Raw genomic sequence first — 25,424 nt, forward strand, 5'->3', positions numbered from 1 at the left:
AGCACATCTGGAATCAAAGAGGGAAATTCAAAATAAAATTGCAGAGTTTCTAGGAAATAATAATCAAAACATGACATATAAAATTCTTAAGATGTAGGTAAAATAGGAAAATATGTCATAGCATTAAATATTTATATTAATTACAATGGAAAAAAGAGAAAAAATTAACATCCAACTCCAAAAGCTGGAAAAAGAATTAAAGTTACCCAAAAAAGATGCAAAAAAATTAGTAAGGATGAAAAGATATTAATGAAAAGATATTAACGAGTAAGAAAATGGAAAAATAGAACTAACGAACCAAAAACCTAGTTATCTGAAAAATGAACAACAAACGAAACAATAGCATTTATGCAGCTCTAGGCAAATTAATTTGAGGGTATGTCTAAAATAATCTACCAAAAGTAATCCTAATAAAGATATAATGTCATAACAGTATTATTCACAATGACCAAGCTGTAGAAACAACCTAAGTGTCTATTGAGGTATGACACACACACAATGGAGTATTGTCCAGCCATAAAAAAGAAGGAAATCCTGGCATTTGTAACAATGTGGATGAACCTGGAAGGTATTATGCTAAGTGAAATAAGCCAGACAAAGACAGATACTATATATCACTTACATGTGGAACCTAAAATAAATAAATAAATAAAGTAAGAAAGTCAAATTCATAGAAGCAGAGAGTAGAATGATGGTTGACAGGGACTGCAGGATGGGGGAGATGGGGAGCTGTTGGTCAAAAGGGACAAATTTTCAGTTATACGATGAATAAGTGCTGAGAATCTAGTGTTAGAACATGATGACTGAAATTAATAACTCACCACACTCACACACAAAAGGTAACTATGTGAAGTGTTAGATGGGTTAATTTAATTGTAGTAAATATTTGACAATGTATATGTATATGAAATCATCACATTGTACAATTTAAATATATACAATTTTATTGGTCAATTATACCTCAATAAAGTTGGAAAAGTTAAACAAGGATATATAATTAAGGAATTTTTAAAAAATGTTATGATATTAAAAATATTATATATATGATAAGGCCTTTAAGACTAAAATAGGGAATGAACAGATGGACTAATAAACCAGTAGGGAAATTTCAGAAATTGTCCAAAGTGAATTTGATGATTTATGAAAAGTTGACATAGAAAATCAGTGAGGATAAGTTAATCTTTTAAATCAACAGATTATGACAAACAGATTTCCATTCAGGAAATAAAATAAAATAAAAATGGACCCATATATTACATTGTATAAGAAGATAAGTCTCAAATGGATCAGATATATAAATACAAGAAAACAAAATTATACAGGTATTAGAAGAAAGCAGAGGTGAAATGCCTGGCTGTAATTAAACCTTCCTAATTATGATTCAAAATTGATAAGTAATAGTGAAAAGGGAATAATACATTTAATTAAATAAACCAAAGAAATGAATAGAAAAATGTCAAAAGACAAATGGTAAACTAGGAATTTGCAATTTATATTGCAAAGAATTAATATCTCTAAAATGTAAAAAACTTCTGTAATGAGAAGGAAATATAATCCAGCAATTTAATATACAATTTGCAAATGACATGAATAATTTACAGAAAATAATACACATTAAGAACATGGAAGAATGTTTTGTTTTGTTTTTGAATGTAGTTTATTTATTTATTTATTTATGGCTGTGTTGGGTCTTCGTTTCTGTGCGAGGGCTTTCTCTAGTTGCGGCAAGTGGGGGCCACTCTTCATCGCGGTGCGCGGGCCTCTCACTATCGCGGCCTCTCCCGTTGCGGAGCACAGGCTCCAGACGCGGAGGCTCAGTAGTTGTGGCTCACGGGCCTAGTTGCTCCGCGGCATGTGGGATCTTCCCAGACCAGGGCTGGAACCCGTGTCCCCTGCATTGGCAGGCAGATTCTCAACCACTGTGCCACCAGGGAAGCCCCCATGGAAGAATGTTTAAATTCACTCATAAAAAGAGAAAAATCAATAAAACACCACTGAGATACTCTTTCTTACCACTCAGACTGGAACAAAACAAAACAAAACAAAACAAAAAGTCTCATACCAAGCTGGTGAGTGTGTAGTGAAATAGTCTCATACATTGCTAACAAGAATGCAAAGTGTTACAACTCCTGTAGAAGATATTTTGGCAATGTTTAGCAAAGTGATATCAAATATTGGACCAGACAATTCCACTTCTAGAATCTATCCCAAAAGTAGATTAGCAAACCACAAAATAGCTTGTATATAATATTATTTGTTGCAATTATTTGTAATAGCAAAAAGTTAGGAATAAACCATATGTCCATTAATAGGGTGTGGGTTGCATAAATAATGGTATATACCACAATGAATTATGAAGCTGCAAAAAAGAATTAGGACTATCTGTGCCCACCAATTTATTTTTTTAATTTTTTTATTTTTTAACATCTTTATTGGAGTATAATTGCTTTACAATGGTGTGTTAGTTTCTGCTGTATAACAAAGTGAATCAGCTATACGTATACATATATCCCCATATCTGCTCCCTCTTGCGTCTCCCTCCCACCCTCACAGGTGGTCACAAAGCACCGAGCTGATCTCCCTGTGCTATGCAGCTGCTTCCCACTAGCTATCGGTTTTACATTTGGTAGTGTGTATATGTCCATGCCACTCTCTCACTTCATCCCAGCTTACCCTTCCCCCTCCCCGTGTCCTCAAGTCCATTCTCTAGTAGGTCTGCCTCTTTATTCCCGTCCTGCCCCTAGGTTCATCACGACCATTTGTTGTTGTTGTTTTTAGATTCCATATAGAGTGATAGCTAACATATATGTACACAACAGTGTGTATACTATAGAAAGTTTCATGTAAGAAATGGAAGATCAAAATATGTACACTTTATTTACTTAAATTTACAAAAGGAAACCCTGAAAAAATTTTTTAAAAGCTGATGAAAAGGATCGTATGGGTAACCAAATAGTTTGAATGAATTAGGGAAAGTTCTTCTATACATAATAATTCCAATAAATGCAGAAAGAATGATAAAATTATATAAAATAAAATTACCATTTTCATCGCTAATGAAAAAACTGATCCAAGCAAGTAGTCAATGGATAGCAAAACCATTAGTTGAAAGGTTGATTGGGAACTTTAACTTGACATAGTCTTCACCTCCTGAACTCATGAAACAATTTTAGCATCACTAGACATCACTAACATGCAGTGAGAAAGCCAGACAGTAAGTATGTGCCTACTGATAGAATTAATATCAAATGAGCTGCAGATCCTACACAGTATTATTATGTCAACAAAACAAAATTAAAAGAAAATGAATCAAATCAGACTGACAGGAAATTCAGGGACTAAAGGGACAAGTTAAATGACATATCAAGGAAGCAATCTCAAACATGGTTATGTGGGGTATTCATTGGACATCTAATGTGGTTTCTAAAAGAGGAATATTGCATACAAAAATGACAACAGATATGCAAAACAGAAAAAGAAAAGCTGTTGTAGATTGATAGACACTTAAAATACAAAAATGAGCATAAGAATCGAATGTAGTGAGTATAACTTGTCTCAATCCTAGTTTGAATGAGTTGACTATTTAAGGGCAATTGAAGTAACTTGAAAGTAGGTTAGGTATTAGATAATATTAAGGCACATTTTAAATTTGTTAAGTGTGATAAAATGATATTGGATTATTTAAGAAAATGATCTGTGTTTTTGAGAAACATACAGAATATTTCTGACTGAGTTGACATGGTATATGCATTTTGCTTTGAAATACTCCAGTAAAACAATCTTGAAAATATTTTTTTAAATATGAGTAGAGGATAAAGAATAGAAAAATACACCTTTCATCTAGCTTAAAAAAACTATCAACATTTTGCTATACTTGCTTTAGCTATTACCCACTTTATTTCTATAAAATAATATTGTGAAAAATTTAAAACATACCAAAAAAGTTACAACTAATACCCTAATCATGCTTTTATGTATATTTAGATATTTTCCTAATAACTTTAATTGTTTTATAGGCATTCAATAAATGATCTAGGTAATATTTAAGTCATTTCAAAGTACTTATTTATAGATTAACTGTTAAATATATGAGCATAGATGAGCAAGGCAATTTCAGAAACATTTTCTATCAGGTATGCTTACTAGGCTGAGGAAACCAAGGAAGGTCCCTCAATCACCTTTTCATGAATCATTTAAAATGAGACCATCTGAAACATCTGAAATAAAATGTGGAGAACAAATCACCATGGGCAAAGCAGTGTGTTGTGAAGAGGGTATTATCTAGCACTAAACTTCCATGATTTTATTATGCTTGTAGAAGCTTAGAAAATTGTCCTGTGTTCTCACATCACTACATTGAAATGCTAGAAGGTTTGCCTCTCAGTGTGCAGACTCATGGAAACACAGTCTAGGATTTGGTAATGTCTTCTGAAAATGCACACCTTGCTGAGGCACCAAATGATTGGAGTGGTTCATTAATCACATTTGAGTTTTGCGACTTAGAAAAACACTCTCTTCCCTCTATTTTCCTTATCAAATCTATATCTTTGGGACTGCCAACATATTAAGTAGGTGAAATTTCATAATTTAATGTTTAAAGGCAGTGAAATGATGTTAATTATGGATTGACTTGGGGCATTTTAGTTTGTAATTTAATAGTTTAACATTTTAACATCATTTAGGCAACCTATTTGGAGGGCTACTTTGTTCATATAATCATTACACCATCAGGCTGTTTCAACTTTTGAATCATATGGAGATATCCAGGATTGTTTTAAGAAAAGCTCACTTATAGCACAATACAGCAAGTGGCTTGGGGAAAAACGACGACCTATAGTACCTTCCATCCTTTACAAGAATACTAATTTTAGAAGGCGAGTTTTAGTAGTAGTAGAATGTAAGAGCTATCATTTATTGAGCTCTTACTATTGGTTCCACCCTGTAGTAAGAAATTTACATATGGGATCTCATGTGATATTCACAGAAATTCTATAAGCTAAGTACTGTTATCACCCTTTGCACTTCATATAGCACCTGGAACATCATTGTTGGTTAAAGTTTGTGAATAAACGAATGAATACATTGATGTGTGGGGAAAAATCATATTTAGAAAGTTTCTGGAAAATATTTTATCTTTTCTAAATAACTTTTCTCTTATCAATTGACTGCATTAGAAGCATATGTTCCCAAGATAAGAATACAATGAAGTATGTTGCCGTTGTTCATTTTATGTTTCTAAATGTAAAATCACAATTAAGTTGAATGACAGATGATCTTCACTATTTTGGTAACTTGTGAAAAGTTACATGGTAAAATAATCAGCCGTAGCTTTGTTTTTATAACTTTATTCTTAAAATTGTGGTATTCTGGTTGCATAGGGTGATGATAAGAAGATCTATTCTCCTGTGTTTGCTTACATATTCTCTTTTCCTTTCTCTGTGGACCTGGAGTTTTGGATTCAAATCCCTAATGATTCTGCAACTGATAAGCAGAAATCTCTGGGGTAGAAGCAATATAGCTTTGATCTGAAATTGAATCTCCCTTGGAATTTTGTGATAAAATTGATCCAGCCTAATTAAGTTAGGTGGATAACACCGCTCTACTATCTGCCTTTGAGGCCTCTACTCAGGTTTATCATTTCTGTCAACGTTATTCCAGTTTGTGCAACTGATTCGTTGTGTGGCAGAGGAAGGGTTTAAATTCTTTTCCAAACACCACTGAACAGCGTTAGTATTAATGTCACATTACTTTTTTTCTTGTTACAAAAGTATCTGCTCATTGTGAAAAATTAAAATTACAGAATGCTATATTACTAAAATGAAAATCACTAGTATACTTGTGTATATACTTCCTGCCTTTTCTTTGAGTATGTGTGTATGATTGCATTTATATGTGATCACACCGTGCATATTTTTAAGGTTTTCCATTTAACATCATGAATATTTTCTGTTGTCACTAGTATTATTCTCCAGCATGATATTTAATGCTTGTGCTGTATTATGGGATTAAATTGTTTAGAATGTATAGTCCAATCTTACATTGTTGGTTACGTAAAGTTTTTTCACCATTTTACTCATTTAAATAACACTCTGATGAACATCCTTATATATAAATTTCCATGCCTAATATATTTTTTTATTGGAAATAATTTCCTAGGTCAAAATATGAGAATGACATTCAGGCTTTTGTAAAACCATCTTTAAATATACATTTTTTCCAATAGAGAATAAGTAATATTATACTTCTTTACAAATATTTTATATACATGGACAGCTTCAGATATTTGGACTTATATTTAGGTTGGCTCCTCGAATTTCACCTTTTCTGAAGGAAATGTTTTGTTCTTGTCTTTCTTTTACACTTTTAACTCCATTACTTGTAGAGTAATTCTCTCTGGAGATAACCACCTCCATTTTCCAGGTTATCTTGTGACATGATGAAAATTGCCATTCTTCCATCACTATTGTCTTTCTCCATTTATCTACCAGAACTTTTCTGTTAATAGACAGGGTATCTAACACTATTCTAAGCAAAAAACTCTTATTCAGATATTTCCTATAATAAACTTAAAATAAGACCTGAACTTACTCATGTAAACATTATTATTATATTTCTTGCTTTGTAGTCAAAGGTACTTTTTTTGTTGTTTTATATTTTTCTAGGAAAAAACCAGGATGACATAGCAAGAATCTCTGGTTCTGTAATCTTCATAACAAATAATACTTTCAACAAAGCTGCTGCGGCATGACTCCCAAGGCTAGAACTTTACACACACAGTCACAGACAGCAGCCTGGTCACTTGCTAAATCTTAGCACTAGTGAATGCTGCAAATGTATATTAACTAATTTATATACACTAACTTGTTTAGGATAATTAGCTATTTGATCAACATGCTCTAGGTCAAGTTACCCCAGCAACAAGTTTCACAAGTTGGTTAACAATGATTAAACAGATTTAGCCAGTGTTTTGCTGAGGTCTTATTATGTTTTGGTTACTAAATCAATAGATAATAACATTACACAAGAGAAAGCACCAGGTCAGATGGGTTCACTGGTAAATTCTACCAAACATTTAATGAAGGAATTATACCAGTTCTCTACAATCTCTTCCAGAAGATAGAAGCAAAAGGAGTATTTCCTGATGCATTCATGAGGCCAGCATTACCCTAATACAAAAACCAGACAAAGACATTATAGAAAATGAAAACTACAGACTTATATCTCCCATGAATATATGCAATAACCCTCAAAATATTAGCAAATAGAATCTAACAAGGTATAGAAATAATTGTATACCATGGAAAAGTAGAATTTATCCCAGATATCCAAGGTTGGTTCAATATTTGGAAATCAATTGATCGTAATCCATTGCACCAGCAAGGTAAAAAAGAAAAACTGCACAATCATATCAATAGATACAGAAAAGGCATTTGACAAAATACAACACCCATCCATGATAAAAACTCTCAGCAGACTAAGAATAGATGGGAACTTCCTCAACTTGATAACAAACATCTGCAAAAAACCTACATCTAACATCATACCTAATGGTGAGAAACTAGAAGCTTTCCCACTAAGATCAGGATCAAGGCAAGGATGTTCCTCATATAGATTTTCAGCATCATTCTGGAAGATCCTAGCTAATGCAGTAAGACATTACTATAAAGCCTCACTCATCAAGACAGTGTAGTATGGGCAAAGAATAGACAGATCAATGAAATAGAATAAAAAGCCCAGAAATAGACCTGCATAAATATAGTCAACTGATCTTCACAAAGGAGCAAAGGCAACACAATGGAGAAAAAATGGTCTTTCAACAAATGATGCTAGAACAATACTGGACATCCATGTGTACGCATGCACTCACCCACACAAATGAATCTAGGTACAAAGTTTACACTCTTCATTAATGTTAACTCAAATAGATCATAGTACTAAATGGAAAGTACAAAATTATAAAACTACTAGAAGATAATTTAGGAGAAAATCTAGATGACATTGGGCACAATGATGGCTTTTATTTTTTAATTTTTAGATTTTAATGTTTTTCTTTTCCATTATAGTTTATTACAAGTTATTGAATATAGTTCCCTGCTATAAAGTAAGACCTTGTTGCATATCTATTTTATATATTGTAGTTTGTATCTGCTAATCCCAAACTCCTAACTTTCCTTCCCTGCCCCTTTCCCCTTTGGTAACCATAAGTTCGTTTTCTGTGTCTGAGTCTGTTTCTGTTTTGTAAATAAGTTCATTTGTATCGTTCTTTTAGGTTCCACATATAAGTGCTATCATATGGTGATTGTCTTTCTCTGACTTACTTCATGTAGTACGATAATTTCTAGGTCCATTCATATTGCTGCAAATGGCATTATTTCATTCTTTTTTATGGCTGAGTAATATTCCATTGTATATATGTACCACATCTTCTTTATCCATTCATCTGTCGATGGACATTTAGGTTGCTTCCATGTCTTGGCTATTGTAAATAGTGCTGTTATGAACATTGGGGTGCATGTAGGTGATGGCTTTTTAGATACGATAACAAAGGCATGATCCATGAAGGAAATAATTGGTAAGCTGGACTACATTAAAGCTAAAAACTTCTGCTCTGCAAAAGATACTGTACAGAGAATGAGAAGACAAGCCACAAGCTGAGAGAAAATATTTGCTAAACACATATCTGATAAAGGACTGTTTTCCAAAATATACAAATTACCCTTAAATCAATTATCAGAAAACAAAATTTTGATTAGAAAATGAGCAAAAGACCTAAGCAGACACTTCACCAAAGAAGATATATGGGTGTCAAATAAGCATATAAAAATATGTTCAACATTATATATCTTTAGGGAATTGCACATTAAAACGATGAAATACCACTACACAACTATCAGAGTGGCCAAAATCCAAAATGATACCAAATACCAGTGAGGACGTGGAACAACAGGAACTCTCATTCATTGCTGGTGGGGATGCAAAATGGTACAGTTACCTTGGAAAACAGTTTGGCAGTTTCTTACAAAGCTAAACATATACTTACTCTATGATCCAGCAATTGTACTCCTTGGTATTTGCTCAGAGGAGTGGAAAATTTATGTTCACACAAAAACCTGCTCATGGATATTTGTAGAAGCCTTATTTGTAACTGCCAAAAATTAGAAGCAGCAAAGATATCCTTCAGTACGTGGACGGATAAATAAATTGTGGTACATCCAGACAATGGAATATTATTCAGTATTAAAAGTAAATGAACTATCAAGCCATGAAAAGACACGGAGGAACTTTAAATACAGAGTACTAAGTGAAAGAAGCCAGTATTACAAGGCTACATACTGTATGATTCCAACCATATGACATTCTGGAAAAGGCCAAACTAAAGTGACAGTAAAAATATGAGTGGGTACCAAGGGGTAGGGGCTTAGGAGGGATGTACAGGTAGAGCACAAAGGATTTTAAAGGCAGTGTAACTATACTGCATGGCACTATAATGGTGGATACATGCTATTACACATTTTTCAAAACCATAAGGTATAGAACACCAAGAGTGAACCCTACATAAACCTTAGACTTTGGGTAATTATGATGTGTCAGTGTAACAAATGTGAGACTCTGGTGTAGGAAGCTGGTGAGGGAGGCAGTGAGTATATAGGGGCAGGGGTGCCGGGGAAACTCTGCTCCATTTTGCTGTGAAAGTGAAATTGTTATAAAAATAAAGTGTATTCATTTATTTATTTTCAAATCACTAGGAGGTAAGAGCAGGTCTGCCTGTGTTCACCTCTAAAATTATGGAGCTCTTGTTCTTACTTGCTGTCACCTGCTTCATTGAATTCCAGGGCAGGGATGACGTATGATGCAAATCCTGACCGCAGTGCGTCTCCACTGGCGCAGCGTTTTCAGGGCTAGGGACAGCTGTACTCCCACTGCTTCCTCACACCACCATTGGTCTTAGAGCAGTTGTCACCAACAGTGTTATGAAACCTGCCCCCGTCTTGAGAAAATAGACTTGCATACCCTTAGAGATTCTGTGGGGAAAAACTGAAAGTGAAAATATTCTTGTTTATGTTGGTACCGATCCACTGACCTTGTTCCAAGTTTGAACTAAAGGAATTCTGGATTGAAAAACATCTAAATCTGTGTCTATATCTTCATATATCACACTTAACTCTATAGTTGACAGTGAAATGTGCTGTACTGTAAAGATCCCTAGTATTCTGAGAGCCCGTAAGAGAGAGACTTCACCTACTTTGTGGAGCTGAGGAAGTAAATCAAAGTCTTCCCTGAAGAAGTGGCTCTGGTGGATACTGATTAATTGATAGGAATTAACTGAGAAAATGTGAGCCTTCTCTGCTCCCCATCCTAACTTAACCAGGCCCTTTCTTCCTCCACTTTACCAAGAAATGAGATTCATCTTCTCTGGTACCAAGCTAAAGAGAATGAGATATTAGACTAATTACAGGCATAGTAAACCTACACAATGATAGGAGACCTCCAGATCCCTCCTCTGGGTGTCTTCCGGAATGCTTACAGCCAGATTTCTATATCCCAATAGTAAAGGTGGAAGATTTCTCCCTGGAGGAACATTTTAGCTTCCAGATACCGATATTTACCGGGTACCTGAATGCGATAATTTGGTGCTCACCTAATTTCCCATGGTGAAACCCAGCATCTAATGAGTCCCATCACTACTTATAGAATGTCCAGTCATTTTTAGTCAAAAATCCAGAAATAACAAAATTAAAACCACTAGACTAATAAAATAGTATTTAGTAAGAGTTTTCAAACACCAAACTGACATGAAGCTCAGGGGCATGATGTTACAGGATGGCTTATAACATGAAAATGAGGAAGTTGTTTAACCTTTACAATGATTGACTATTACAATGAGGGTTCCCAGATGGCCGGGGATTGGTTAAAAGTGAATATCTTATACCAGTTTTATGAAATGATTCAAGTTTCCTTTATGATTATCAGAAGCACTCACAGAAAAAAGTTAAGTTTTGCTTATGTTTATAAAACAAGCTTATGTAGCTTAAATGGTTTTATCTGCTCAGAGAATTTTCAAGTCTGTTCTCCATTTTATATTTAATTTGAACAGAGCTTTAGTCTTTAACATGAATGGACAGCAAGGACAAGCAGATATTTGAGGAAATCCTCTAATATGAAATATAGGATTTAACCTCCCTCATAAGAAAAAAAAAGAAAACCAGAAAAATATACCTCAGGGAACACAGACAATACTAGAAAGAGAAGAAAATATCAATAAATCTATAATTAATATTTTCAGAGAAATAAGACAAAAATTGATTTTGCATGTATATAAGAATTATATGTCAAAATGAATAATTGGAAAAAATTTTAAAGCCCTTAGAATTAAAAACAGCATAGAAATTAAAAATTCAGTACATTTTTGAGTTGAAGAAGTGGAATAAAAGGCAAAGAAATGGACAATAAGTTTAAAAATATAAGACAATTAGAGGATCTGGCAGGCTTACATGCTACTAATAAGAGTTCCAGAATAAATGGAAAAAAGAGAGAGGAGGAAAATATCAAAGAAATGTTAAAAGAAAATGCCCAGAAACCAATTGCATGGATTCTTAGGTTAAAACGGATAACTCAGTGCCAATGAATAATACCCATTTTGAAATCTCAGATCAATGGAGATGTTGGAACATTGGAGGCTCTCAGATTTTCCAGAGGTAGATAACAGATGGTCTATAAAAGATCAAGTTACATGCCACGGTCATGTTTCCATAATTACAGGAAAGCTGGAAGCTAAAAGATTACGGAGCAATGCTAACAGAATTCTGAAAATAATTTCCAACCCAATCCTACACCTAGCCAAATTTCCACTCAAGAGTAAACAAAGAATAAAGGTGTTTGAAAGAGTGCAAGAATTTAAAACATTTACTTCCTATGTGTGCTTTCTTAGAAAGCTGGTGAGAAATGTTCCATCCTTATTAAGGTGTGAACCAGGCATGAGGAAGATGTAGTATCCACAAAACAGGGAATTCAGCATAAGGGAGATTACAACATAAGAGAGGATGATAGTGAAGGGAATTCCAAGTAGAATAACTGTGTAGCTAACTAAGAGGATGGTTATTTGCAGATGTTTTCAAACGGATATTTTTCCCAGAGTATGTGCATTTTGATGATTTGAAGAAATGAGAATGTTACTTTGAATTATTGGTATAATCTTTAAGTCTTTGATAATTATATGATAGTTTGCATTATTTAACACCTATATTGTGCCTGGCACTATTTCAAACATTTGACATATATTTATTCACTTAAATTAAATTAAATTAATTAATTAATTTACTAATCCTCTGACATAGATATTATTATTCTTTTACCCTGAGGACTTAGACTGCTGCTTAGTGGCAGAGCCAGGATTCAAACTCAGGACGTCCACCTCCTGATTTTGTGCTCCCAGCCACTCCCTATCTTCTCATACAATCACTAGTTGTACTGAAAATTTTCCTATTATGAGAATGTAGTCAAAAGGTTTTTTCTTTCTAATTTTATATTGCCTAATAGATTCGAGAGTTGAAATTGTGACTTTTTCTGCCTTATCTTTATAAAGATGTAAAAATTGAGTCCTATTGTTGAGTTTTAGCAGAAATGTTATATATCAATATATTTTCCCATCAGTGTTTAAAAGTGAAGGAAATTAGTAAGTGCAACCAACTTCCAGGGGTGATTTTATAAGATGGCAGCATGTTTTACTGCTTTCTATCTAACATTACATTTCAATTTTAAGCATTTAACAGTCTCTCTTATAGATGAAACAGTGGTTAGAAGAAAGACATTCTATACTTTTCTGTTAGAATTCCAGGTAGATTTTCCTTATATTGGAGTCCACAGAAGCTAGTATTACAACGGAACTCTTTTTGTTGTTCTTTTTTTTGTTTGTTTTTTGAAGTGTAGTTGATTTACAATAGTATATTAGTTTCAGGTGTACAACTTGTGAGTCAACTTTTTTATAGATTATACTCCATTTAAAGTTATTACAAAATAATTGCTATATTTCCTATAATGGAGTTCTGGTGTAATAAATGTCTTTATATGTAGTTCAAGTTAGTTGAAAGAGCAATTTTTGTCTACTAATAAAGCAATTAAGAGCTTGCATCTGTCACTAACTATCTCTGTCAACTTACAAGCCAATATCACCTCTCTGATTTGTATTCGATGATTAACCAACACTTTTGTGCACATATGGAGTATAAATGGGGGTAATAATAAGTGGGGGTACCCCCTCAAGTGTAGATTTATGGCTTTTATGAGGCTCAACACACACTGATGGATTATGAAATATTTAACAAAGCACATGAGTAAGTGCATCCTTTTTTTTTTTTCTGGGCCAAAAAGTCTGAGAAATGCTATAGCAGACAGAAAACTAACAACGATTATTCTTGCCCTGGAGAAATTCACACTCTGATGAGGAAGACAAACAACACACTTGCAAAGCACTATAAAAATTGCTAAAATAAGGGTAAGTGCAAAGTTCTATGGAGCACAGACACAAGAATCCCTGTTTCCCTAGTCTACTGATATTCCCACTCTCCTAGACAGCTGTCACCACCTTCTCTCCTCAAATTTCCAACACCTGCTAACCCACCTTCTCTGTCAGCTGATCAGCTTGCTCTTTTGTGGACTCTGAAACAAAGATAATGCCAAGGCCACCGTCACCATATCAAGTCGTCTACCAGAATGTACATCCACGTGCTCTGCCATACTGTCTACTTTTGTAAATGAACTATCCATGGTCATATGCAAAGTCTGTCCTCTCTGTGGGCACTAGATCATATCCCTTCTCAAATCAAAGAAGGCATTATTCTAGTAGCTGTCCTCTCTCTTCTTCTACATCACCATTTCCCCCCTGTTTACTAGATCATTCTTGGAAGCATAAAAACATGCTGCTATTTCTCCACTCCTCCTTTTCAAGAAACGAAACCTTTTCTTGAAGCCACTCCACCAGCCAGCTATTGCCCGATTTCTTCCCTTTATAGCAACAGTCCTCAGAAGAGTTGCCTGCCTTTCCTCTCACTCTCTCTGATTCCTCTTCCCACGTTGTGTCTTCAACAAGCTCCAAGCAAGCTGTAGTCCCCAACCACTTCACTGAAACTGCACTCAACACTAGCGACTTCTGCTTTGCTAAGTCCAATGGGCAAGAATCAGTTCCCCTCTTGCTTGATTTGTGACCAGCCTTTGACACACATGTCCCTTCTCCTTAAAGAACCTTCTCTACTTGACTGTCAGGTTGTTTTTCACACATTCTCATTACTTTGTCCTGAATCCTCTTGGCCTATTTTTCCTCATCTCTCTTACATCTTAATTTTGGAGACTTCTCTCCTACCCCTGGGCTTAGTACTTGCTCCTCTTCAATTCTCTACCGAGATTCACACCCACACCTTTAGCATCTTGTCTCAACTCATGGTAATATGTATGCTTTGTATGTCAGAACCGCCACATCTGTATCTCCACTCAGGACCTCTCACTTGACCTCTAGGACCAGAGGCAAATTATTTTAAAGCAAATGGAGTTTAAGCTTTGGGCCCCTTACTTGCGCGAATCCCTTTCAGGGCTCTGGGTTTTGATCATATGGGCTACCATTTTTGTAAAATGTGCTGAAGACTCTATGTAATGGAAATTTGTTATGATGCTGAGTCTCCAGCTCTCACACCTCTCCTCCTGTCCTTACGCATTGGAAGAGCCATGGGCATTTTGAGGATACAGGCAATGGGATGTTGGCTATAATGCAGAGTGCGAGTGCTTTCTTTTATCTGTAGGGCACAGACTTCTTGTAGTCCTGTAAATAGGGAGTATGTCTGTTTTTGGTTAGAGGTGTGGAAAAAATTAGGAGGAAGGAGGAGAAAAGTAGGCACCATGTAGTCACAAGAAATAAGCTGAAAAGAGAATTTCAGCGACATATTATGCAGAGATTCTTCTATCAGTTTAGAGCAAATGGAAAAGCAATAGACTAGAAATGTTTCAGAAAATTTAGTAGTTTGCTACACACTGGGCTTTGTATCAGTGCTGTATGAATAGAGGGGCCTTTGTATTTCTGACATGCAACCATCCTTCCATGACAGTTGGATACATAAAATTTGAGAGAGTTCAGAAGAACACATAAAAGTTGAGAGGATTCAAAAGTCTTATATTTTATATATAAATGATCAGTAGATAAAGAGAAGATACAATATGTTCAACATATTCATTGGTGTATTTATGAATTCAATCAATCATTAACAACTATTAATTGAGTATATACTATATTCAAAGCAGTATGCATATATGAAGCAGTCTCCACACATTTCTCTCAGGAAGTCTCCTAAAGGAGTTTACAAAACATTTAGGGTAATAAAATATAGACATGTAAGAAGTACAAGGTAATATATGAGAAGAGTTAAATCACAGGTTTAGGCACAAATGTAGCAATAAAGCAAAGATCTTGTAAGGTAAAGTGAGTGGAATTGCTTAGGTTACAGTGAAGAGTTGAGAAGAGAGACCACTGGAAGATTGTATTAACCATTCATATTGGGCAAGATTACAGAGGGTCTTGGAAGAGAGGTTAAAGGGATTTTAATTTTTTCTTGAAGAAATAAATCTTCCTTAGTAGTTCTGTGAAAAGATACAATATTTTTTCATTAAAAATTTTTTTCAAAAGTTAGATAGCCAGGAAAATTATCTACTTAAAATAAGTTTTCCTGCTTCTGGGAGCAGTTTACTTTAAATACCAGAAGTATTAAAAATATTAATATAGCTATAGTTTAGTATATACTATATACTTAGTATAGCTATACTAATATAGTATAGCTATAATTTAAAGAATAAATAGAAGTGGTAATTAAAAGCCACATGCTGTGAAGAGAGTTTTTTCCTTTATTTTCTGTAAGAGAACAAAAAATATATAGGAATGTTCCCAAGATGATAAGTCTTCTGTTGGGAAGGGGTCGGGGGCTGCCTTGCAGAAGTTGAGTGCAGAAGTGCAGGAGATGCATGGTTATCAACTTTTTTTTCACTAAACTTTGACTGTTACTTATCCCTCTATCATGGCCCTGGGTGAAGAATTAAAGATCAGATATAATCCCCAGAGTCTCTATTAATAGAGGTTAGAAATCATTCAAATAAAAATTCAAACACTGATATTGTATTTGTATCTTGTAGAAGATTATTTTGTCCAAGGGTGTCAGGTTGAGACCAGAGGCAAGGATAGCAATAGAGTTTTGACATAATTCATGGGAAAAATAGTAAGAATGTAAGATAAAGAGATAATTGCTTGAATAAAAACATTCAACCTTAAAACCATAATATATGCAAGGATATCCTGAGTGAATCATAAATAATTTGGTCAAAGTTGAACACATTTAGCAGAGCTGAAATTTGAACCCAACAGTTTGCTTCCAGAGCATGTACTGTTAACCATTGAACTGTCTCTAAACATAAAATGAATTGAAAGGTTTATTCTTTTCGAATGAAGGTATTGTTAAAGAAAAATAAACTGAATTTTATGATTACAAATTTGAACTGAAAAAGCCTAGTGAAGTGGCACAATTATTGCCTTAAGAGCCTAAGAGACATTTGTCTGAATTCTGACTCTACTACTTGATATCTCAGCAGCCTTGTTCAAACTATTTAATTTTCTAATTTCTCTGATTCTCAGTTGTATCATCTGTAAAACTGGAAAAAAATACCTATTTTGTAGAGATTAAATATGTGTATGTGTAAAATAAATAATAGCCCATAGTACACATTTATATGGTAGGTGATGCTGCCATTGATTCACAATTCTAAGCCTGGGTAGCATGGTAAATTATGATATTATTGTAGAATATACAAAATGAGGAAAGAAAATGTATTTGTGTTGAGACTTTCATAGATATAATAAATTATTTATTATTTATTTTGCTTAATTGTGAACAAACACCTATGTATAAGAAAGAAGAAAGAAAATAAATTTTTTTAAAGAGAGAAATTAGAGTAGAATCCAAATAATCATTGCAAAGCACACTCCACTCCCTCTTTTAGCATTCTTTGTGAAATAGATGAGATCCTATTTCTTCACTCTTAAGGATGTGTGAACTCTGTTGAGGCCAGCATATCTCCCATTCTACAGATTATCTGTTAGGCTGAATGACATGTCAAACCATGTAATCAGTTTTCATGCATTTACATTTACTATACCAATAGGCGTAAATGCTCTGTGGATGACTAAAAAAGAAGGAGAGGGATAAAAGGAGTCATTAATGGACATGCTAATAGTAAAATATTTGTTTTATGAGGGAAGATAAGAGGGAGAATAAAGAATACTACTCCTGGAGCAATTCCCTTGAAAAAGAGGAAATAATTTTTTTTTTTTAATTGAGAAGAAAGATCATGCTGTGAGATAGGAAAGCAGAAAAGAAATGTCCTCTTGTCAAGGCCAGTAACATAAGTGAGAATCCTTGTTGGGGAAGGAATATTCCAAAATGGAAAGGACAGGAATTGAATATAGACTTCCCTAAAGGTATCTTATTTTTTAAATTTGACTTTGAAAATCTGGAAATATTTTACATAATTAGGAAAGAACATCAAAGCAAAATGAGACGAAGAAAGCAACACCTAAAAAATTGTAAACAAAATGAAGCAAGTAAATCTAACTCTGTAGGACATTAGTGGCTTAAATATACAGAGAAACTTTAAATAAAAATTTAAAATAAGGAATTGTACATCCACCATGAGATTTATATCCTAAGATCAAACAAACTGCAAAAAAATCCTTAAACTGATTTTGTAATCGTGTTGTTATTAATATTATAACATTGGCATGTTGATTCTGAAAGTATGTGCCCATGTGCAAACACACACACAGGTAAGAAATCATCTTAATGTCTTTAGCGTATTAGTTTCTTATTGCTGTTGCATCAAATCACCACAAATTTAGAGGCTTAAAAACCACACAAATTTATTATAGTTCTGGAGGTCAGAAGTCTAAAGTAAGTTCACAAGGCTGCTTCCTTCTGGAGGTTCTAGGGAAGAATCTCTTTTTTGCCTTTTCTAGTTCTAGAGGCCACCTACATTCTTGGGCTCATGGCCACATGCTCCATATTCAAAGCCAACAGCACAGCAATTTCCAAAGTACCTTTCTGTTCCTCCGCTTCCAGTATCACATTGCCTTCTCTCTGTGTAAGACTCTCTTGCCTCTTTCTTATAAGGATCCTTGTGATTATTATGGGCTTGCCTGGATAATTTTTCCATCTCAAAATCCTTAATTTAGTCACATCTGCAAAGTCCCTTTTGCTATGCACGGTAATGTGCTCACAGGGAGTAGGACATAGATCTTGTTGGGGCCCATTATTGAGTCTACCACAACTAGGGACTAAGAATTTTAGTATTATATATATTTAAATGAATAAATAAAGCTAGGTTTATTGAGCTTGCTACCTGAAAAGAAATGCACTTCAGAGGTATGAGACATCTTAGAATGGGAGAACTTATGGAAGGATACATAAAGGGCTTGGGGACCTAAGGAATTGTTGATAATTTGTAAACTAAGCAGGTTGCTGGCACATTCAGATTATGTGAAGTTACCATGAGATCAGTTTATCTATGATCTTAGTCTTGGAGCTAAGACTGAATGAGTTAATACTACAACTATTTGAGTTTAGCTATTCTGTGATGTACTTCATGGTTGGGTTTCTTAAATATATCTCTCTTATTAGACATAGTACGGTCCACTTTGCACATGCGGTTTCTGTTTTAAATATCAGTACCCTTCCTCCAGGGTGGAAGCCTAAGAAATGAATAAATCATTATCTTCTGAGGATGTAATCAATCTGAATTTATACCACTGTTTGATGGATTGTGATCGTTTGTTGAATTTTTAATGCAAGGTAAAAGACAGTGGAGGAACATCTTTAAAACACTTAACCTGTCAACCTAGAATTCTAAACACGGTGAAAATACCTTTCAGAAATGAAAGCAAAATAAAGCTATTTAAAGACATAAAAGATAAAAGAATTAATCACACCAGACCAGCACTACAAGAAATGTAAAAGGAAATCTTTCAGGAAAAAGAAAAATGACAACAGATGGAAATTTGAACCTATGCAAAGAAATGTTATACAAATATATAAAGTATATAAGTAGGATTAAAACAACTCCTTATTTTATAAATAAGATTTTAAAAGATAATTGGCACTTCTGATTTCTGGTCATTCAAGAAACATAGAAGTTGCCACTCCATCCTAACAGCAAGTTGAACAAACTTAAAAAATCAACAAGATTTTTAGATCCATCAGAGAAGTGAGGTCATAGAGCAAACCTCTGATGCCAAAGGTGGACAGACAGACAGGCAGATACAGATAATCACAACTTATTAGAGCAGAAACTCATCTCTTTGGGAACCACTACTGGGCTGGGAAAACCTGAACTACAATCAATGAATTGCTGGAGTCTCAGTATAGTCAAGCCTGAGAGAGAAAATCTCCAAGGGGAGTCCCAGTCTTTGGGGATGTCTCTACACTTTTGTGAGTTTAACTTCCACTTTAGATCCCATGGATTTTAAAAGGATAAAAAGGGAATACTCTATACAGATTTGATAACCTAGATGAACTGGACCAATTCCTTGAAAGACATAATCTGCCAAAACTCAAATGAGAATAAATAGACAACCCAAATAGGCATGTATCTATTAAAGACATTAAGTCAATAGTAAAAACTTTCTTTAAACAAAGAAAAAAACAAGGTTTACTTGTGAATTTTACCAAACATTTAAGAAAGAAATTATATCGATTCTCTACAATCTCTTTCAGAAAACAGAAGTAGAAGGATTACTTCCTAACTCATTCTCTGAGGCTATCTATCATTATCCTAATCCCAAACCACACAAAAATGTTATAAGAAATGAAAACTACAGATTCATATGTCTCGAACACATACACAGGAATCCTCAAGAAAATATTAGCAGATAGAATCCAACAATGTATAAAAATAATTATATTCTACAAAGAAGAGGGATTTATCCCAGATATGCAAGGCTGGCTCAACATTTGAAAATCAATTAATGTATCATGTCAATAGACTACAGAAGAAAAATCACACGATAATATCAATAGATGCAGAAAAGACACTTGACAAAATAGAATACCATCCATGACAGAAACTCTCAGTAAACTAGGAATAGAGGGGAACTTCCTCAATTTGATAATGAACATTGACAAAAAATCTACACCTAACGTCGTACTTAATGAATTGAAACTGGCAGTTCTTCTGTTAAGATGGGGAACGAGGCAAAGATGTCCCCTCTCACCACTGCTTTTCATTATCATACTGGAAGTCCTAGCTAATGCAATAAGACACCAAAAGGAAAAAAAAAGGATATACAGAATGTGAAGGAAGAAGTAAAATTTTGTTTTGGTTGTTGGCAGAAGACATGATCATCTATGAGAAAATCTGAAAGACACACACACAACCTTCCTGGACCTAATAAGGAATTATAGCAAAGTTGCAGGATGCAAGGTTAATAGGTAAAAGTCAATCACTTACCTCTATGCTAGTAATAAACAAGTGGAATTTGAAATTAAAAACACAGTATCATTTACATTAGCACCCCAAAACATGAAATACTTAGATATAAATCTAACAAAATATGTACAAGATCTATGAAGAAAAGTACAAAATTTGTAAATAAAGAGCAAGGATCAAGCATTTATCCCACCTTTTCAGTATAAATATACCTCAGGATAACCATAAGTTGATAAGGATTCTTTCTGTATGTAAAAATTGCAGCTAATATAGAAAGAATAACAAAATTAAATGTCACTATTATACCACTTTTAATGAAAAACAGTAAAATGAGTATAATTCTCCCTATCTCTTTCCCTCTTAAGCAAGTTTGAATTGGGTTTCTGTTACTTGTGATGTGTTAGGCAGTATAGTGGGTGATATACTAATACATTTTTAGGAAGCACAATGGATTCCTGACAACATTTATTTTACAGCACAAGTCTCTGTAATAGGAGAACTCAGCCAGACATACAGCAACCTGGCTTAGGCTCAGAAAGACATTTTTGATAAATTGTCATTACTCCATTCAATACACTGTTAAGAACACTGTGAAAATAATAGATAAAAGTTAATTTATGTCCTCTATTGTTGTAACAAAGAGAAAATAGAAAAAAAAATATTAGACTGGAACAAAGTCTAACCTTCCACACAGAACAGTAACATTTTATACTGTATTTTGTGCGATGGTTACCCAAATGTCATTTGAATTCTTTGATCATAGGACATTCACTACTTTTTAAGGTGGTTTTTTAAGGTGGTTTTCTCATAAAATTTCACTCTTTGATTCTTTCTATCATTCCTTAAATGATATGGTTTCCAGATATTTTATCCTTCTGTTTACCTATTTCTATTTCCTATTTACTATAGTACGGTTCTCAGAACAGAAAAATAATATTACAAGTATAATCTCATCAGTGAGATTCTTCTGGGACTACTGCTTTCACTGACTCCAATGAGTAAATATTTTGCTTCCATTTGTGTTTTCAAGCATCCTACATAGAGTTTTCCAGGCTTGGTGTCTGGTCACAGATATTCAGGATCTGGGTAGACATGGGAAACAAGGGCATGCAGTACTATTAAACCAGAAATGCAGAGCCACTAAACGTGATAAAAAAAAAAAAAACAAAACAGATTTGGGTATGGATATTATGAGCAAACAAGAGTTGTTCAAGAATGGAAGACTTGGACAAGTTGTACAACTTGAAATTTCCTCTATAGCCAACACTGTTTTTATTGGATGACATGCCAATAAAGTCACATTTAACCATGATATGTTTTACATGCTGTTTAGCCTCAGACTTTGAAGGTTAATTTATTCAAATTATCAATTACTGATCTCAGTTTATTTTTTCTCTTAGTAACTGTGTTTAGGTTAGGTTTCTTCTCTCTTAGACATATGAAGTTAATTCTATCAAACCATACCTAGAGCTTTATATATACCCATTATGACCTCCATAATTCAGCAATAGAAATCTTTTCCATTCATACCCAACTAATGTACTATGTATCACTCCAGGTTTTATGTTATTTATAACACTGATAAACATATATTCCATGTTTTTATATACAATGATAATTAATGTTAGGGACAGGTAGGAACAAGAACTGTGTCCTGTGAGAAAACACAGAAACATCACTAAGTTTTCATGGATCCATTAATTAGCCCTTTTGAAATGATTATTTCAAAGATTTGATATCTGTTTAACAGGATTACCATCCTGCAACATTTTTCCACCTTGACCACAAGAATATCATGATAGGCTTTGTAAAATTCTTGGAGAAAATGAAAACACCCTATCTTCAGGATTCCTTTGACTTACTAATGTTAGGAAATGAGTTTAGTTTTGTATCATTTATCCTCAATGGTCCATTGCTATCTTCTAATAATTCAATACAGTAAACGTTTTCAGTCATTTAAAAACAATCCATTTAAAACTTTCTAAGGATGGATACACTTACTTCTTTATATTTTCTAGACATAATTCTTTATGTAGTTGTGTATGTTTGTTTTTAAAAATGAGGATATTTTCCAATCTCCAAAAATTCTTTCACCCCCAATTCTCAAATATTATCTACCCTGATCTGCTATTGCATATACCTTTCAAGAATTTCCTTACATATCATTTTCTTGAGCTTAGACAGTTTTTTTAATCAGCTACACGCCCGTATGGTCATGATACTCTTTTAGGATATTATCATAGTCTTAACCATTTTTCTTGTATTCTCATTTGAGATAATTTTTTAATGGGCAGATATCAAAATCGAAGCTGAGTTATGTAGCTGTCAGTAGAGCATCCATCATAAGTTGTAAAAATGTAGGAAAGACAAGGTACTCAAAAGCCAAAGGGAAGAATGAGGATGCCACTACTGAGACCCTAGGTCTTATGCTAATAGCACAGAATAGCAACAAGAATAGTTATATAGAATTGTCAAATGACTGTTGATTTTACCCAAATGTGATCATATTACATGTCCTTCAGTGAAAATCATATCATGGTAATCCCTATGTTACTATGTTAATATATGAAAAAGGCTGCTTAAGATTCTATGTTATGATTATAACATTGTTTATTTAAACACACTGTTAAAGACAAACTTCCATTTTGTTATCTGTTTTCATACACATAATAATAAATGGTACAACAAAGATTTTCATATCCTTGCATACCAGTCCTTTTATTTCCATGAGATTGACTCTCAGGAGCAAAGTTGCTGTATCAAATAGTATGCTGTTACTTTAAATAGCTATTGACAAATTGCTTCTCTTACATTTGCAACAATTTATTTCCACCAGCAAGTGTGAGCAGAGTATTGTCCCTAGGTAACCACCAGCCATAGTTGTTTCATTCTTTTAAAACTATACAATCAAATTTTCAATAAATATAATCTCATTATGAATTTAAAATTTACTTCCCCCTAAGTACTAGTGAGATAAAAACCTTTTCATATATTTATTGGCTATTTGGACTTAATCTGTGAATTATGTATTTGAATATTTGGCTGTTTTTTATTGGATTGATTACCTTTATTGAATATGTTAAATTTGTCAAATGTCTGGTAAATATTTTCCTCAAATTATAATTTATCTTTGTCTAGGTTTTTGGTATACTTTACCTTATGCTTCAATTACTTACAAGTAAGGGAATCAAGTTGCTTTTATTTTATTTATTTACTTTAGCTTCTGAGTTTCCAACCTTGATTAAGAAGTGCTGACCAACCACTGGATTATACATTTATTCTCCTTACTCTTCTTCAAGACTTTATTATTTTACACTTTTATATGAAAAACTTTTGTAAGTCTAAAATTTCTTTTTGTTTATGGTGTGAAGAAAATGTCCAAAGATATATCCTGCTTCATGGATATCAACTTGTGCCAGCATTTTTTTTTTAATTGCTTTTGAATTGAAGTAATAACTTTTTAGTATGTTAAACTCCCAGATATCCTGGGCTTTATTTCTGTACTCTATATTTGCTTATATATTTGTCTGTTCCTATGATATTTCCAGAATTTTTTTAGTTGTTCTAGTTATTCTATAATAGTAAGTGTTAGGGTAAGTCAATGCCCCTTTCCCAAAATAGTTGCCTTGTTTATTATCAGATAATTATTATGCTTTCCTAAGCTTAAAATAATTTTACAATTTTAAAAATCCACTTGGGATTTTATTTGAAATTATAACAAATTTGCATATTAATTTGGAGGATATTAACATTTTTATAGTATGTCTTTTAATTTAAGAAAATAAAATATTCTTCCATTTGTAGAGATCTCATTTTACGTCCTTCAATAAGTTTTCTTCCTTTGCACTCTATAATTTTCTTGTTAAATTTATTCTTGAGCGTCTTATAACTTTCATGGTTATAAGGAATTAAATATTTTATTATCTGCTTTTAGTGTGTTATTACTGGTAGTTTTTTTAAACCTACCTTTTAAATAATTCTAATAATTTTAACAGGCTCTTGAATTTTCTCTTTTACTTTTCAGAAAAAAATATATTTCCACATTTGCAATATTTTCATTGATTGTTTAAATTGCTTTTTGAAGTCCATATAATGTTAAGTGCATTACTTTGACTGAATAAGAGGTGAATACATATTTTGGGAAAGTTGGCTCATGAGATAACTCGGTAGGATCAATTCAGAGTTTTGAGCACCACTTTCTTTCTTCTGTCTTCCTCAACCTGAGGAAGTCTCCCACAGCTCATCTCTACCAGTTCCTGAGTATATTCTAAACCTTGGCAACATGCTATAACCCTAACTTAACAGGTGGGTGGGTTTGAAAATTAACGTAAAGACTTCACAGTGAATCCAGTCCAAGTGCCTGGACTTCTGCCTTGTGTCCTCTTCCCCTGTTTCTGCTGGATGTGCAAATCTTACCTGGCTGCTGCAACCTAGTCCATGCCGTGGGTCCATCCTGCTTCCCAGCAACTATATGCCCAATATCCAACTCCAAATAAAAAAAGAACATGTCAATCATCCTTGCTTGGCCCTTTGTATCATCGCTACCAATATTCCCCTACATATAGTCATGGTATAATTTGAACCTGAATTCGCCAGATTCCACTGGATATAGTAAATTGAAATACTGTCATCCAATCTTCCATTCTCTGTAAACTAACTTTCCCCTAACCCCCATCTTACTCATTTTCCTTTTTCCTGCTAGGTCACTACTGAACCACTGAGTATCTTGTGGTGAATCCATGTCAGGTGTGAGTAGATTTTGGAATTCACAGAGAAAATATATGAGATAATAATAAAAATTAAAATCAAATGATTACTAAACTCACTGAATGCTTACTACATGTCAGATATTTTTTGAAATATTTTACATGTATTAATTCATTTAATTCTCACAACAACCACATGAACTATCCTCATTT

The sequence above is a fragment of the Balaenoptera borealis genome, assembly GCF_965194805.1.
Source record: "Balaenoptera borealis genome assembly, chromosome: 9".
NCBI lineage: Eukaryota > Metazoa > Chordata > Mammalia > Artiodactyla > Balaenopteridae > Balaenoptera > Balaenoptera borealis.